Consider the following 15,270-nt stretch of genomic DNA (forward strand, 5'->3'; position numbering starts at 1 on the left):
CCTTCCTTCCTTCCTTCCTTCCTTCCTTCCTTCCTTCCTTCCTTCCTTTCTTCCTTTCTCTCTCTCTCTCTCTCTCTCTCTCACTCTCTCAGCTCCCACTTATGAGTGAGGACATGCAATATTTCTCTTTCTGTGCCTGGCTTAGTTCACTCAACATAATTTTTTCTAAGTTCATCCATGTTGCTGCAAATGGCAGAATTTCATTCCTTTTTATGGCAGAGTAGTATGCCATTGAGTATATATACCACATTTTCCTTATCCAGTCATCTGTTGAAGGACATTAAGGTTGGTCACATATCTTGGCTATTGTAAATAGAAGTGCAATAAACATGGGAGTGCAGGTATCTCTGACATGATGATGATTTCTATGTATGCAGTAGTGGGATGGCTGGATGATATGGCAGTTCTATCTGTATTTGTTTGAGTAACCTCAATACTATTTTCCATAATTGCTGCACTAATTTATAGTACCAACAACAGTGTAGGAGGGTTCCCCTTTCTCTGCATCCTTGCCAGCATTTGTTATTCTCCATCTTTTGGATAATGGCTAGTCTAACTGCCATGAGATGATATCTCAATGTGGTTTTGATTTACATTTTCCTGATGCTTAGTGACATTGTGCATTTTTTCATGTGTCTGTTGGCCATTTGTATATCTTCCTTTGAGAAATGCCTATTCAGCTCCTTTGTCTATTTTTTAATCAGGTCACTTACATTTTTGTTAAGTTGTTTGAATTCCTTGTATATTGTGGATGTTAATCCCTTGTCACATGCATAGTTTGCAAATATTTTCTCCCATTCTTTAGGTTGTCTTTTTGTTCTGTTGACTGTTTCTTTTGCTGTGCAGAAGCTGTTTAGTTTGATATAATCCCATTTGTTTTCTTTTTTTCTTGCATTTTGGGGTCTTACTCATAAGGTATTTGCCCAGTCCTACTTCCTGAAGTGTTTTCCCTACCTTTTCTTTTAGGGGTTTTACAGTTTCCAGTCTTATATTTAATTCTTTAACCCATTTTGAGTTGATTTGGTATATGGTGAGAGGTATAGGTCTAGTTTTATTCTTCTACATATGGATGTCCAGTTTTCTTTCCCCAAAATGTGTTCTTGTTGGCTTTGTCAAAGAACAGTTGGCCATAAGTATGTGGGTTGATTTCTGGGTTCTCCATTCTGTTCCATTGCTCCAAGTATCTGCTTTATGCCAGTACCATGCTGTTTGGGTTACTATAGCTTTGTAGTATAATTTGAACTCAGATAGTATTATGCCTCAGACTTATTTTTATTGCTCAGGATTGTTTTGGTTGTTTAGAGTATTTTGCTGTTCCATATGAATGTTAGGATTGTTTTTTTCTATTTCTGTGAAAAATGTTATTGGCATTTTGATGGGGATTACACTGAATCTGTAGATTACTTTAGGTAGTATGGACATTTTCACAATGTTAATTCTTCCAATTGAAGACATGCTCATTCTTAGATTGTTTCTTAAGACTTCTTGGGGGTTACAATAATTTTACCAGTTATGTTTCTGTATTTTCCTGGACATAGCCACCTTCCAAGCCAAAAGTAAATAATTATTGTCTCATTACAGCTGAAGTATCCAGTTCTGAATAATTAATTGATTCCTGGTTAGGATATGGAATTGATTGTATTTTCCAAACCTTAGGAGGAGAGCTCCAGACTGAGCACTTTTTTATAACTCAGCTTCACTTGCTACATCCAGTGTATCTACACATTTCCTTTGGGCTATAGCTTTGTAGATCCTGCTCCTCTCCTCAAAATTGTTTTGAGAAGTTTTGCTTGAGTAATATTACATACACACCCTCTTCTCTTCTTCTATTAACCTGCACTGTTAATATAATTGAAAACTAATGCTTGACCTATTAATATCTCATTATCAATAATTAAGCCATGAGACAAAGTCTGAAAAATTACTTCTCTTGAGAACATTTATCTAAACCATAATTTTGAAACACATTGTTAATTCCTCTTTTTATTTGATCATTGTGTGTATGATGACACATTTGTGGTACATTTCCTAACTTCCCCAAGAGTATTTGACTTGGAGTTCCCTGTTACAAATTCATTCAATTGATAGAGAGCACTTCCTACTACAGTGAAAGTATACTTAATAGTAGAAACAATACTCACTCCAATACTTATTAACATCAATGAATATAATTAAGTATCATTAGAGTTTCCATTTGTTTGCATTATAAATAATTGCTTAAATGTTTCACATTTATTTTCCTATTTTGAATATTCTTTTGGACTTGTAGATTTTCATGGATTTAACTCATTCCATTTAATTATGTTTTTCATCAAAGCCAAACACTTGACGGTTTGATATGATTCTTTTACTCCTTCAGCAATACTTTTGAAACTTGTGAAACGGTTCTTGCTTTTTCTCAAGATAGTTTATTTAGCCTGCCTTGAATTATCCCTGCTATGAGAAAAGAATCAGCTTCTTTCCTTGTTCTCTCTAATTTAGAGGTGTTAGGGGCGTACCTAAGATTGGCTTAGTGGTACTATTGGTAGTCAATGTGATGCTTTGCCAGGGTACGTTAGTGAGAGAGGTGCAAAAGAGATTTCTTTTTAAAATCATGAGTGCAGACTTCCAGTCAAAATGGCAGAATAGATGGTCTCCAGCATCACTTGCTCCCACAAATCAACAAATTTACAACTATTAAAAAGCAATGACAGCCGAGCTGGGGCCGCTAGAGCTCAGGGGAAGAGAAGGAGAGACCTATGGAGTTCATGAAGGTGGGAGAAGGCACAATGAGAGAAAAAAAAAAAAAACTGCTCTGACTGTTTTGAATCCCAGCTGCTTCTAGGCTAGAGGTGGTGAGCGCATGGAGCAAGAGCTGGCAAAAGCCACAGCTGTATCCTTCAGATGAAGTTGTTTGGAGGCAGCAGGGGAGAAAAGGGCCTTGGTGGAACTAATAGAGTTCCCGTGGACCCACATAGGAGCAAGGAGCCACAACAACTAAGAAAAAGGAGCCACTCAGAGGCCGGTGAGTTATAGCGAGGGGCCAGATCATGGCCTGTCGCATGTGAAGTGTTTGGAACCCTGGTGGTGGGGGAGATGGGCCCACCAGGGGAACACTGGGGCACAGCAAGGACAGCTGATTTGCCCCCCAATCAGCACAGGTCCACTCAGCAGAGACTGGTCAGGAATATAGAACTGCAGGGAGTGCATTTTGTTGAAAAGACTCAGGCCCACACAACCCAGGTGCACAGGATCTCATGGAGCTGGAAGTACCTATAAAGTCAACCATTAAAACCGAGCTGCACAAAAAGCCTTCCCTAGGGAACCAGCAGCAAAGCAGCAATTTAGCTCAACCACAGAGCTCAAATACTGGTCCCCGTAGAACATTCCCCCATTTTAGAATTAAGCAAAGGACAACAAATTAGTTCCAGTACAGAGTTTAAGTGGTGGGAACAACAAATAATCTGACATAGAACTGAAAGGAAAAACAAAGTACACACACTCAGAGACAACATTTGATATTAACTAGTAAAGGTCTCATTTCACTAAAGATCACCTATTACGCCTAGAAGGACTGGAAGTCACCTGGGCTACTAAGACAGAAAGGGGGAAGGCAGGGGGTCTCAGCCATGCCCCCTGACACCTGCAATGAGTCCCGATGGTGGGGGCCTTGGGCCTCGGCCATCCCCCTCTGACATCTGCACACAGCCCTGAAACAACCAAGCCACCACTGGAAGCCCCCTGGTCTCCCCTGTGGGAATGAGGGGGTGCCATGGGCCTCAATCCCATCCCTCCTTCCTCCTTTTTCCATCCTATTTCCTTCCCCTTTCCTCTCTCCCAACTGCTCCTCAATAACATCACAGAATGTTTAAAAATAATATTAATTAAAAAAAAATCACGAGAGCACAGTGTTTCCAACTTAATAGTGACCTTCCTATATCTCTCTTTCTTTATTTCAATGTCTTTTATTTGTATTTTTTACAAAATACCTATTTAAATGATATACTACCCATCCAAGCTTTAATTATATTTTCTTTTTCTATAATTCTTACAGGCCTTTGGTAATTGTATTTACTACAGAAATTCCACCTTTCGTAATTTGGAGTTTTCTGTAGTATATTCCATTTTTAGATACTTTTATTAGAGAATAAAGGTATTTCAATGAGGTGTTATAAAATATGGAATTATATTAACTGTGAATTTGTCCCAAATTGCTATGTATGCCAATGCATTCTTTTACAAATATATTCCCCTCTAAAATTGAAATGTCTTATATACTACATGTATTCCATAAGTCAAAGGACTTTTGTTAAACTGAATTTCATGTAATATTAGCAGCACATTCTACACCTGTGAATAAATGAATAAAACTTGTACCTGTTCTACACTCTAATTTACCAGTAACTTGGAACAGTTAGGGATTGAAATTGCATAATTAGTTTGGCTTCAGCACAAACACGTTTTAGACATGAAAGAACAGAACTCAACAAGAGTAATAACAAGCCTGTGACAGGCCTATCAGTTGGACAGACGGTGGTAATTCTGGTTAAGCGTCCTCTTCTAGACTGCTTGGAAGCACAGCAGGTAGAATATTCCAAATTGGAATAAAATAAAAAACTCCAGAATTACATGGATGTTGAAAATAATAGAATAAGGAGGTAGAATGATGTCGAATATAATTTATAAATAATTTTTGAAGTCCTATTCTGAGTGGCAAATTGTTTGGTTCACAAATTCAGCAGAAGTCATTTTGTTTGTGAATAGAATTTCCTAAAGTTGTGTTGTTTATAATTCTTCAGCTTTTAGCTTAAATGTCCTTTCATATCTAGAAACCTAGAAGAAAGTCCCAACATTGGTTTTTATTTTCTTCACTGAGAAGCATATTTAATTTATTTTGCTTTGAAATAAGGTCAATGTCATTAGGCCTTGGACCTGAGAGGATGACCTCATATTTCTCTTTCCTTCCTTCCTCTCTCTTTTTCCTTAATATAGGAAGACCTATCACTAGGGAGAATGACATGTCACCCTACCTTTATTTATGATATAGAGAATTGACAGGTAGCACTGCTGACACCTAAGTGATTGTAAAGAGTATATCTACAATTGAAGAGAGAAGCTAGCAGCTTCATACCTGGTCTGGCCATAACAATATAAAGAATGTAGAGGTCTCTTTAGAGGAAGTATAAGTTATATAAAAAATATGGAATATTAGAGTTTGCTGTGAAAATATTTCAGGCTAGGGCTCACCGACCCTTCAAACCCATTGTACAGACTGGGTCACAGACCCCTCACAGCTGGGTCACAGACCCCTCAAATACAAGTCATGAGCTAGATAACTGGGAAAAGATCCCAGGAGCCATTGGCAGGTTTACATGCTTTATTCTGACATGAGCTCAGTCCTCAGCTTTCTCAGCAGCAGCAGCAGCAGCAGCAGCAGCTTACAGCAACCTTCAGCAGATCCGATGGCAGCAGAGGCCTGCCAGAGCATCCTTGCACTGGCAGCAACAGCCTCCAGCAGCAGTAGCAGCCCCCTCTTGCTCCCCCATCACCCCTGGGCATCTGGGTGATGGGGGACACTGTGGATCAGAGCTGTTCATCCTTTATACTTAAATCCGATAACCCAAGAACACCGTGGTGCACATCAGACAACCCAGGAACACTTGAGTGCATGTGAACATCCACATCAGACAATAGCCAAGGAATACCTGGGTGCACGTGCACAGTTATTTACATCAAACAGGCAAGGTCATGCTCAGCAAGATTCCAAACATCTGAGGGATCCTGACCATTTATTCATTTCATTTTCCCTCCAAAACACTTTAGTAATTTTTCTGTTATATTTGTGGTCTTAAAAATTATGTTCTAGTATTTTTTTTTCTTCTACAGCTATTCAGTAAGAGTCAACAAACTACAAGAATGAACAATTTGTCTTGGTATCAATTCATCTATATCATACAAAGAGCCATGCTTTTTTTAGAAAAAGAAAGAATCTAGTTCTCCATTTGTTTAGGGGCTTTTTAGAAAGCAATTTTTCTTTTTTTTTTTTTTGAGCAGCCAGAGTGCTGGGACAGAGTGGGATTGCTTGCCTCTCCTGCATGGCATCTGTTGGGAAAGTGGAACAATTTGGTGGGGGTCCCCTAGCCTTGGAGCTGGTTCAGGGTCATTTGGTAACATTGTGTGTGGGTGGAGTAAGTGCGCCTACACAGTGGTGCCACTTTGGCTGGTGTTTTACTGCCTTGGGCCTTTGCCCTGCGTGGCCGTGTTTTTCCAGACCTGCAGCTTCCAAGGACTGTGTGGCCGGTTACCTAGCTTATAGACCTGCGTGAAGGAGTATGGTGACCCAGCCTGGTGTGGAGGGGTCTGGTGACCCAGCCTGGCATGTGAAGGTTTGTGACCCAGTCTGTGAATAGTCTTGAGGGGTCTAGGAGCTCCAGACCCAGCCCTAACTCAACCATCGGCCCCGTCGGTGCAGGATTACTGGCAGGTAAAAGAGCCACAACAAATAGCTGGTCACCTAGCTTTACAGCATCCCTTGCAGAATGGTGATCAGTCACTTTGCAGAGTTATTTGTGAGTGGAAATCTGTGCTCTTCCCTATAGGTTCAAAGAAGGGACTGCATTCCTTTTTGACTACTTGAGCCAGTGTGCAGTATCCATGATTTTTTGAGACGTTCTAGATAAGGAGAAAGAAAAGGGAACATATTTAAATTGTAATTAATTTTCAATTAGCTGGGGTGAGAAAATTGGTCCTAATTAACAAATTCAGATGAGTAGGGAGTAAGGCAGTGGTTCTTAAACTTTAGTGTGCATCAGAATCACCCGGAGGCCTCCAACAGATTACTTGGAGTTTCTCATGCAGTATTTCCAGGGTGAAGCCCAAGAATTTGCATTTCTTACAAGCACCAGGTGATTCTGATGCTGCTGGTTTGGGATCCACAGTTTAAGAACTACTGCATTAAAAAGTAGGTGCTCTGTGAATTGCCTAGATTATGGGCCCCAAAAGAGCAGTGACTTTCTCATCATTCCCTGTCTCATCTACCACAGTGCATTGGATATAAGTTCACAGCAAATCAACACTTATTAAATATTTAACTCAGGTATTATATAGATGGCCCCTAGATTCCTACCATATTCCATTTTCTCCCATTTTACCTTTATTAAATTAACCTGTTTTATTTTCTTTAGAGAATTTATCAATATATAAAATTATCTTCATTCTATATTTACCTTTTATAATTCATCCCTTACACATTAGTATTTACAATCTGCATCTGTTTTGTTTAATGTTGTACTCCAATGCCTAGTGTTAAATGAATACCTGGGAAATAAATGAATAAATGAATGAGCTGTTGTAAAATCTATCTCTGGTACCATCCAAAATATCAGACTGACAGTTGTTGCAGCTCTTGTTCTGAATTAAGCAAGATCAAATCAGCCTTAAGCAAAATTGAAAAGTAGGTAAATGATTCAACCATGTTTCAAAATATGCCAAAAAAAAAAAAAAAAGTGTCCTTGGAGGATGGAATCGTGGTAAATATGCAATAAATACTTCCTGTGGCTTAATGCCTTTCTCTACTGTCAAGTCCTCCTCCTCTCTATTACCCTCCTCCATTCTTATTAATCCCACTCTCAGTTTCTTCATTCATACTGGGATATAAAGCAGCTAACTGCAGATTATGTTAACTTTTCCAGGGATACTTGGGTTTTAAAATCAAGGTATATTTATTCCTATTATAAAGTTAACATATGTTCATTAAGAAAATAAAATGTAAAAAAAAAAAAAAAAAGATTACAAGGAAGAAAAAAATCACCTCTTATACACCCAGAGATGACTACCATTAACATGTTGTTTCCTTTTCTGCTGAGACTCTTGTTACACACTTTCTACCTAATTATGATCAAATCATATACATAATATATTATACCATTTATAAGGCCTTGCAACTGACCATAGATGCAATGATAGTCACAGAATATAATAAAAATTCAGAAACTTGTAAAGAGGGAAATATGAATAATCTTGGCCTTCAGCAGTAACACTAATATTTTGCTGAATTTCCTCGCAGAACTTTTGTCTTTGTATATATTTAATACAGCTGAGATCATTGTCCATTCAGTATTGTTATGAAGGAGTATTCATAATCAATGACATTGCAAGTGATATAAAGAAAAGCTTGTTGATGACAGCATCTGCTACAGGGTGATTTATTAGTCTTTCTTAGTTAAAATGAAAATAACTTAGTGTTTGAGGTCATTCAAAGATAATAAAATTATTACTTAGGTTTTTAGGTAGTGAAAATTACCATTACAGAGCTCTATGAATCTCTTTTTATGTGGTGTAAAAAGAGAGAAGGAAAGGTTTTATTCTCCCAGCACAGTATGATAGTGGCAAAAACAGGTTAGTCTGAAACTAAATAAAACTAATTATTCTTTTAATTCAACATCATAGATAGCAAGATATTTAATTTGAAACATAATGTATAATGAGAAACTTAATTCCTAGTTCACTAAAGAGGTTTTAGGAAAAGGTAAAATACTAATATAAGAACTCTGATTCATATTTTGTGAGACTATGAAATGCACCTGGCAACATATGCTCCTGAAGTTAAAAAAAAGAAAAGAAGAAAAGTCTTTTTATTCTTTGGTCCTAATTGTTTTAATTATTCCTTTCATAATATATATTTTTTTCATTTTTTTATTCAAAGAGGGCTGGTGGTAACCTTCCTGAGCCATTACATATCTGAGAGTGCCCTGCCACATGAAAGAATATTAAGCTCATTAAAAATGCCTTAGAATCAAAGCCATCCATTTCCATAGTCTGTAGATGGTCTTCCACTGTTGTTAGGCTATTATTTCAGTTGAAAAGTCTGAAGAAAGCCTATCTTTATTCTTTGTTGGCAATCTTCTTAAAAATTTGTTCTGACTATACAAAATTTTTTTTTTACTATATCAATTGCTTTAGATCCAAATACTCAGATTATTTTTCAACTCTGGAAAGTTTTCTTCAGTTGCATATTTAATTATGGTCTCTACTGTAATTTTTCTGGTATCTTATTGAGTAGCAGTCACTCTGTATCAGGCACTGGGCTAGCTCCTGTAGATGCCACAGTTAGCGAGATAGAAAGACCCTTGCTTTTATGGATCTTACATTTTAGCAGGGAGCAATAGACAATAAAAAAGTTAAAAAAAAAAAAAAGGAAAATAAAACAAAGTATGTTGATAGAAAGTGCTGGTGGGAGAAGAGGGAGACAGTGCAAACCCATAGGAGGTACAACACTCAAGAGTGAACCGCAATGTAACAACAGACTTTGGGTGACTCTGATGTGTCGATATAGGTTCATGGATTGTGGCAGATGTACCACTGTGGCAGGAGATGTTGATAATGGAGCAGGCTATGTGTGGAAGGAGGGGAATGGGGGCATGTGTGTAGGAAATCTCTGTATTTTCCTCTTCACTTTGCTGTGAATCTAAAACTGCTCTAAAAAAATAGTCTCAAAAAATAAAAAATGAGCAAAATAGAGTCTTAAACTAAAAACAACAACAACAACAACAAAACAAAGAAGACTCTGAGCTCTATAAGAGAATGCAGCCTGGCCAACACCTTCATTTTAGTATAACGAGAGACTCTGGGCAGAAGATCAAGGTAAAGCATTGCCAGACTACTAACCCATGGAAACTGAGATAATTGATGTGTGTTGTTTTCAGCCCCTAGGTTTATGGAAACTTTTTACATAGCAATAGATAACTAATGTGCACCCATTTCAAAGACAAAGAAATGAAAGAAATAACTTGCACTCCATTGTGGCTGGTCCATTGGGAACAAAAACAAGATTCAATCCCAGACAGGCAGCCTGAATCACTTTGCTAGTACTTCTTGAAAAACTGATTGAGAATTTACAGGGCAACATCTGCAGCAGAATCAAATATACAACATTGAATGTGTAATGCATATTTGAAAATTGTATTTTGAGTAGTAAAGCCTCCATGGGAAATTATTTTGAAAAGCAAGAAAGTCATTTAAAAATTTGATTACAAATTATTGTGACTTCGAATATTCTGCAAATTACCTATTGCTAATTAAATCACATTCTTAGATGTTCTCTTTCTCAAACTACCTTCACTTTCTATATATAAAACTCATTTTTGACAGTTTCAATAAAATCAGTGCAGTTTTTCCTTACAGTTCTATTTTATACAATAAAATAGAATTTAATTTTTCAAAATAGTAATATTTATTGTAGTATCTGCAAGGTTAAGAGGCAACGTGGATTCTTTGGAAATGAGAGAGTTCCCTACCATAAAAGTATTTTGAAATAGAGAAATTTCGAAAAGGAACTTGATTTTCACAAGGAATTGTGCTTGCCATTTAAGATTCCCTTTTATTTAAAAATTGAAAGGCCTATTTTTATGTCCTTTGGTATATTACTGAAGGGTAATTAAAATTAAATGGTTGACTGTAAAGTGATAGGGTGTGAGCAATTTTACTTCAACTATAAATTACTTTCTTGTGAGAGTTAATATCTAAATAATGTTTTTGTATTAAACTGTTCATTAAAACAAGCCATTTTAATCCATGTGACAATTATGGTCGTTGATTTTATTTAAAAAATCAAATGATGTTTCAAGAACTGGACTTTAGAACTAGAATGGTTAGGATGATAAGCTCACTAGCATGACAAAATCATTCTAAAATTCTGGTGCAAGTGTTTTAATATAATGCACATGTATTTAAAGCCATGATCTATTTTCAGTTAACTACTAACTAGTACACTTTTGATAAACCATTAGTCTCAGTTACACTTGCAGTAAAATTCTAATTAAATACTTGTGGAATATCTCATTCCCTGTACAAATGAAGTGGTCATTATAAAGAAGTCACAAAATACATTGTAATAATAAAACTCAACCACTTAGGCAAACTTTTGCAATATTACAGGAACACAATTACATGTCCTTCAGACACCAGGAGAGAAAGATAATTTGACAATAAAGAGTGTTGTCTTGGCCTCAACTTTTCCTACTTCCCTTTATCCCCATTCACTCATTTATCCTTTATTTTATTTTGTATTATTTTATTTTTATTTTTTTCTTTTAATTTCTCAATATACATTGTAGTTGATTTTTGTGACCCTTTACCCGTTCCTCTTTTCCCCTTCCCCCTACATCATATCTGTTCAATTGTCTTAACAAGTTCAAAGAATTGTTGTGATTGCTATGTCTTCTTCACACCCCCCCTTATTTGATTGTGTGTTTATTTTTTAACTTATTTTTAGCTCCCACAAATAAGTGAGAACGTGGTATTTCTCTTTCTGTGCGTGATAAGTCCTGGAGAGGTCACGGAGAAAAAGGAACTCTCATACACTGTTGGTGGGACTGAAAAATGGTGCAGCCTTTATGGAAAATGGTATGGGGGTTCTTCAAACAATTACAGATAGATCTACCATATGACCACCTATTCCACTGCTGAGAATATACCCAGAGGAATGGAAATCATCATGCCAAAGGTATACCTGTACTCCAATGTTTATTGTAGCACCATTTACAATTATAGCCAAAAGTTGGAACTAGCGCAAATGTCCATCATCAGGTGAGTGGATAAGGAGACTGTGGTATTGTGTAAGTATTGTGTAATGGAATACTACTCTGCCGTAAAAAAGAATGAAACAGTCATTTATCCTTACTCTTCATTTACGTAATTTTTTTTTTTTTTTTTTTGCTACCATGGCCCTAATTTAGATATGAACAGTAAATAAGCAACTAAATCCTGAAGTTGAATTAGTGGTGAAGAGTTTTCTCCAGTACATCGTGAGAGAAAACCAGAGGCCTCTTGATACGCTTGTCATAAGAGCACTTTCTAATGAATAACTCAATATAACACTAACAAGAACAATGAATCACTTCTTTTTTACTTTCAGACTCAATTGTGGCAAGCCACAGGTCACTGAAATCTTTGATCCATTTCATCTCATCTGTGAAACAGACTCATAGTCTTAACTTTTTTAAAATTCATTTTTCATGCCTTGGATATGTTGCTGTGGATGATAACTTGGATTCTAGCTAGGTCTTTCTCATTTGATACTTCTAGTCAATCAGAAACAACTCTCCAGCCAAAAATCACATAACGCCATTTTAAAATAAAGTGAAGCACATTTACAAAGCCAAATGCAGAGATAAAATAAGATTAGGCAAAAGTGATATCTAGTTCTCAAGAAAGTACTTTGCACAACTATGTTATCAAGTGAGGCTGCCCTTAAGTGAGAGATAAGCCTAGAACATAAATGGCTTGCATAAATCCTGTAGAGGTATAGTCTCTCATGTGACATGTCCTCTTAGAAAAAGAACTCTGAAAGATTTGAGGGAGATAACAAAATTCACAGTCATCTTGGAAGTAGATTTAACTTACATATTGCCAGAAACAAAAACGAAAGCCTTTGTGCTAAGTAAATTCACTTTATTTTATTTGCCTATACACTTCTATGTCTCTACTATCATTAGCACGAAATTATGTGCAATTATTTTATAGTTTATTATTTATGATTTACTGTAAAAATCCACTTCAATTTGATTTGTCAAGTTACTAAGTCTCAGGAAGCTCAACATTCCATGCCAAGAATTCACCAAAGAGTGCCTCTCTGTGAAGGCGGCCTTCTTCACAAGGCTGCCTTATGTTTTTGCAGTGGTCCTCAAATATTGTTGTGCAGCAAAATTACCTGGAGGGCTCATTAAAACATTGGTTGCTAGACCTCATCCCAGAGAGATGCTTCAATAAGTCTGGGGTAGGGCTCAAGAATTTGTGTTTATAACAAATTTCCATATGCTACTGATCTGACATGAAAATTAGAACCATTGCTACATTAACTTCACTGCATTTGTACAAGGTAATATTTTAGAAATAGTTCTACTCAACAGTACAATTGAATCTATTGTATTATTCAAATCTATTTTAAAAATAGTATCCTTGCATGGTGGAGAATTACTCTAATAATAATGCAGCTGGTATTTATTTTAAAATTACTATGTGCTATTCAGTGTCCTAAGTGCCATATTCATTTAATTATCATAATAATTTTAAGAGGTTGGTACTATTATTATCCCATTTTACAGATGAGGAAAGTGTATCGCAAAAAGTTCAAGGTCATAAAGTTAGGTAATGGTGGACATGAGATTTAAACTTGGTTATTAGCTCCAGAGCTCCCACTTTTAACTACTACACTGAATTATGTATAAACTGAATTTATCCCCTCAAAATTCATTTATATGTTGAAGCTGTAACACACACGTGACTGTATTTGGAGACTGGGCTTTTAGGAGGTAATTAAGGTTAAATGGGGTCATAAGGGTTGTATACTAATCTGTTAGGATTGGTGGCATTATAAAAAAGAGGAAGAGATAGAAAGAGATCTCACTCTCTCCAATTGTACCCAGGAAAGACTTTGTGAGCTCAAAATAAGAAGGCAGAGAACCCCACCATGTTAGCACCCTGGTCTTGAATTTCCAGTCTTCAGAACTGTGAGGAAATCAATTTCTGTTTAAGTCACTCAATGTATGGTATTTTATTATGGCAGCCCAAGCATACTAAAAAATCGTTTAGCTCTAAAATGAGAATTATAATTTAATCTATCCTGCTAAATTATATTTTTAGTAACCTTCAATGACTGTCTGTTTCTACTTTCTATGTATTTGCTTTCAATTAAATAAAAGCAAAAGGCACACAGCACTCCCAATTATAGCAAAAGGCTGTGCCAACATCCTTGGATTCCTGGGCTCCTCAGGGTATGCAAGTTTATGTAATAAAGGCATTAGAGATTGCTTTAATTTAGTGCTGCTAGAAAAAGCGAGGAAAATATATTATTAGATTTGTTTTCTCTCTATCACATTGCTGTAGTATGAATTGGATTGCTATTTCTGCTGTAATTTATATCACACTCTTTGGTTGACATAGAAATGCTAGGTAGTTCAAATGGATTTTTGAGCTTCAAAGTGATGCCTTGGTTTAGGCAAATTTATTCACACTATTTAAAACTCTAAGTGTTTGTTAGGCTGTTCAGAATTGGAAAAATGTTTTCAGAGTAAACAGAACCAAGTAATGAAATAGCAGAATGGCAAGTAATTAATAAATAGATCTCAGACTACTTATTCAACTGGATAGAATGAAAAGTTGTCAGTGTTTGTGAAATACAGATAGAAACTACTTATGGTAATATAAATTAAGTACCTGAGTACAGCATTGACAGGAAGTTTTTAGTTAATATGCACTCTGTTGTCTGGATTAAAATATGTTTTTTCATCGATGTATATTATACCTATAGTAATGTGAATAAATCTTTAGTACATAGATTAATGAATTTTACACCCAGATTGTTATAGAACACTATACACAGAACGGTTCCTCTTTCAGTTTTTCAGTCAGTAACTTCTGTCACTGTAGATTAGTTTTGCTTGTATTTGAACTTCACATAAGTGTGTCTGGCTTCTTTTGTTCAATACTAGATCTGTGAGATTCATCCATGTTTTTTACATGTAGCCATAGTTAATTTCTTTTTTACAAAAATTTCTCTGTAGTTTTCAATTTAATGAATGAACCACATTTTATCCATTTTTCTCCACATGGCTTTTTCTAATTTGGGATGTTATAAGTAAATTAAAAAAAATTGTATGTGTTTTTTATTGGACATATGTATTTATTTCTCTTGGTTACATTAATAGGATATGATTTTTAAAAAATTATATAGCAGGCATATGTTTAGCTTTATTAGATAGTGACAAACAGTTTTATAAAGTGGTTGTAAGCAGTTTATACTCTCACCAATAATGCGTGTGCATTCCAATTATTTTAGATCTTCACCAACATCGTGTTTTGTCAGTTTTAGCCATTCTGTCTGGTATGTGGCAGCATTGCACTGTAGATTTAATTTTCATTTTTCCTTATGACTAATGATGTTGAGCACCTTTCCATATGTTTTTCTTTAATTTTTTTAGTGCCACAGTTAGCTTTTATTTTTTTCATCTTTAAAAAGTATTTTAATCAATCCTTATATCCTCTGTAGAATATAACACTTTTTTTTCTGTTTTCGTTCATTGTGGTAAAACATATATAACATAAGAATTGCCATTTTAAGCATTTTTAAACATACAGTTGTGTCACAATGCTGTGTAACCACCTCTATCTATTTCCAAAACTTTTTCCTCATCCTAAACAAAAACATGGGATGCTTCTTGAATGTGCGTGTCATCCTTGCACGGGGCCATGCTAATCTTCTCTGTATCATTCCAGTTTCAGTACAGATGCTGC

The sequence above is a fragment of the Galeopterus variegatus genome, unplaced genomic scaffold (genome assembly GCF_000696425.1).
Source record: "Galeopterus variegatus unplaced genomic scaffold, G_variegatus-3.0.2 Scaffold308, whole genome shotgun sequence".
NCBI lineage: Eukaryota > Metazoa > Chordata > Mammalia > Dermoptera > Cynocephalidae > Galeopterus > Galeopterus variegatus.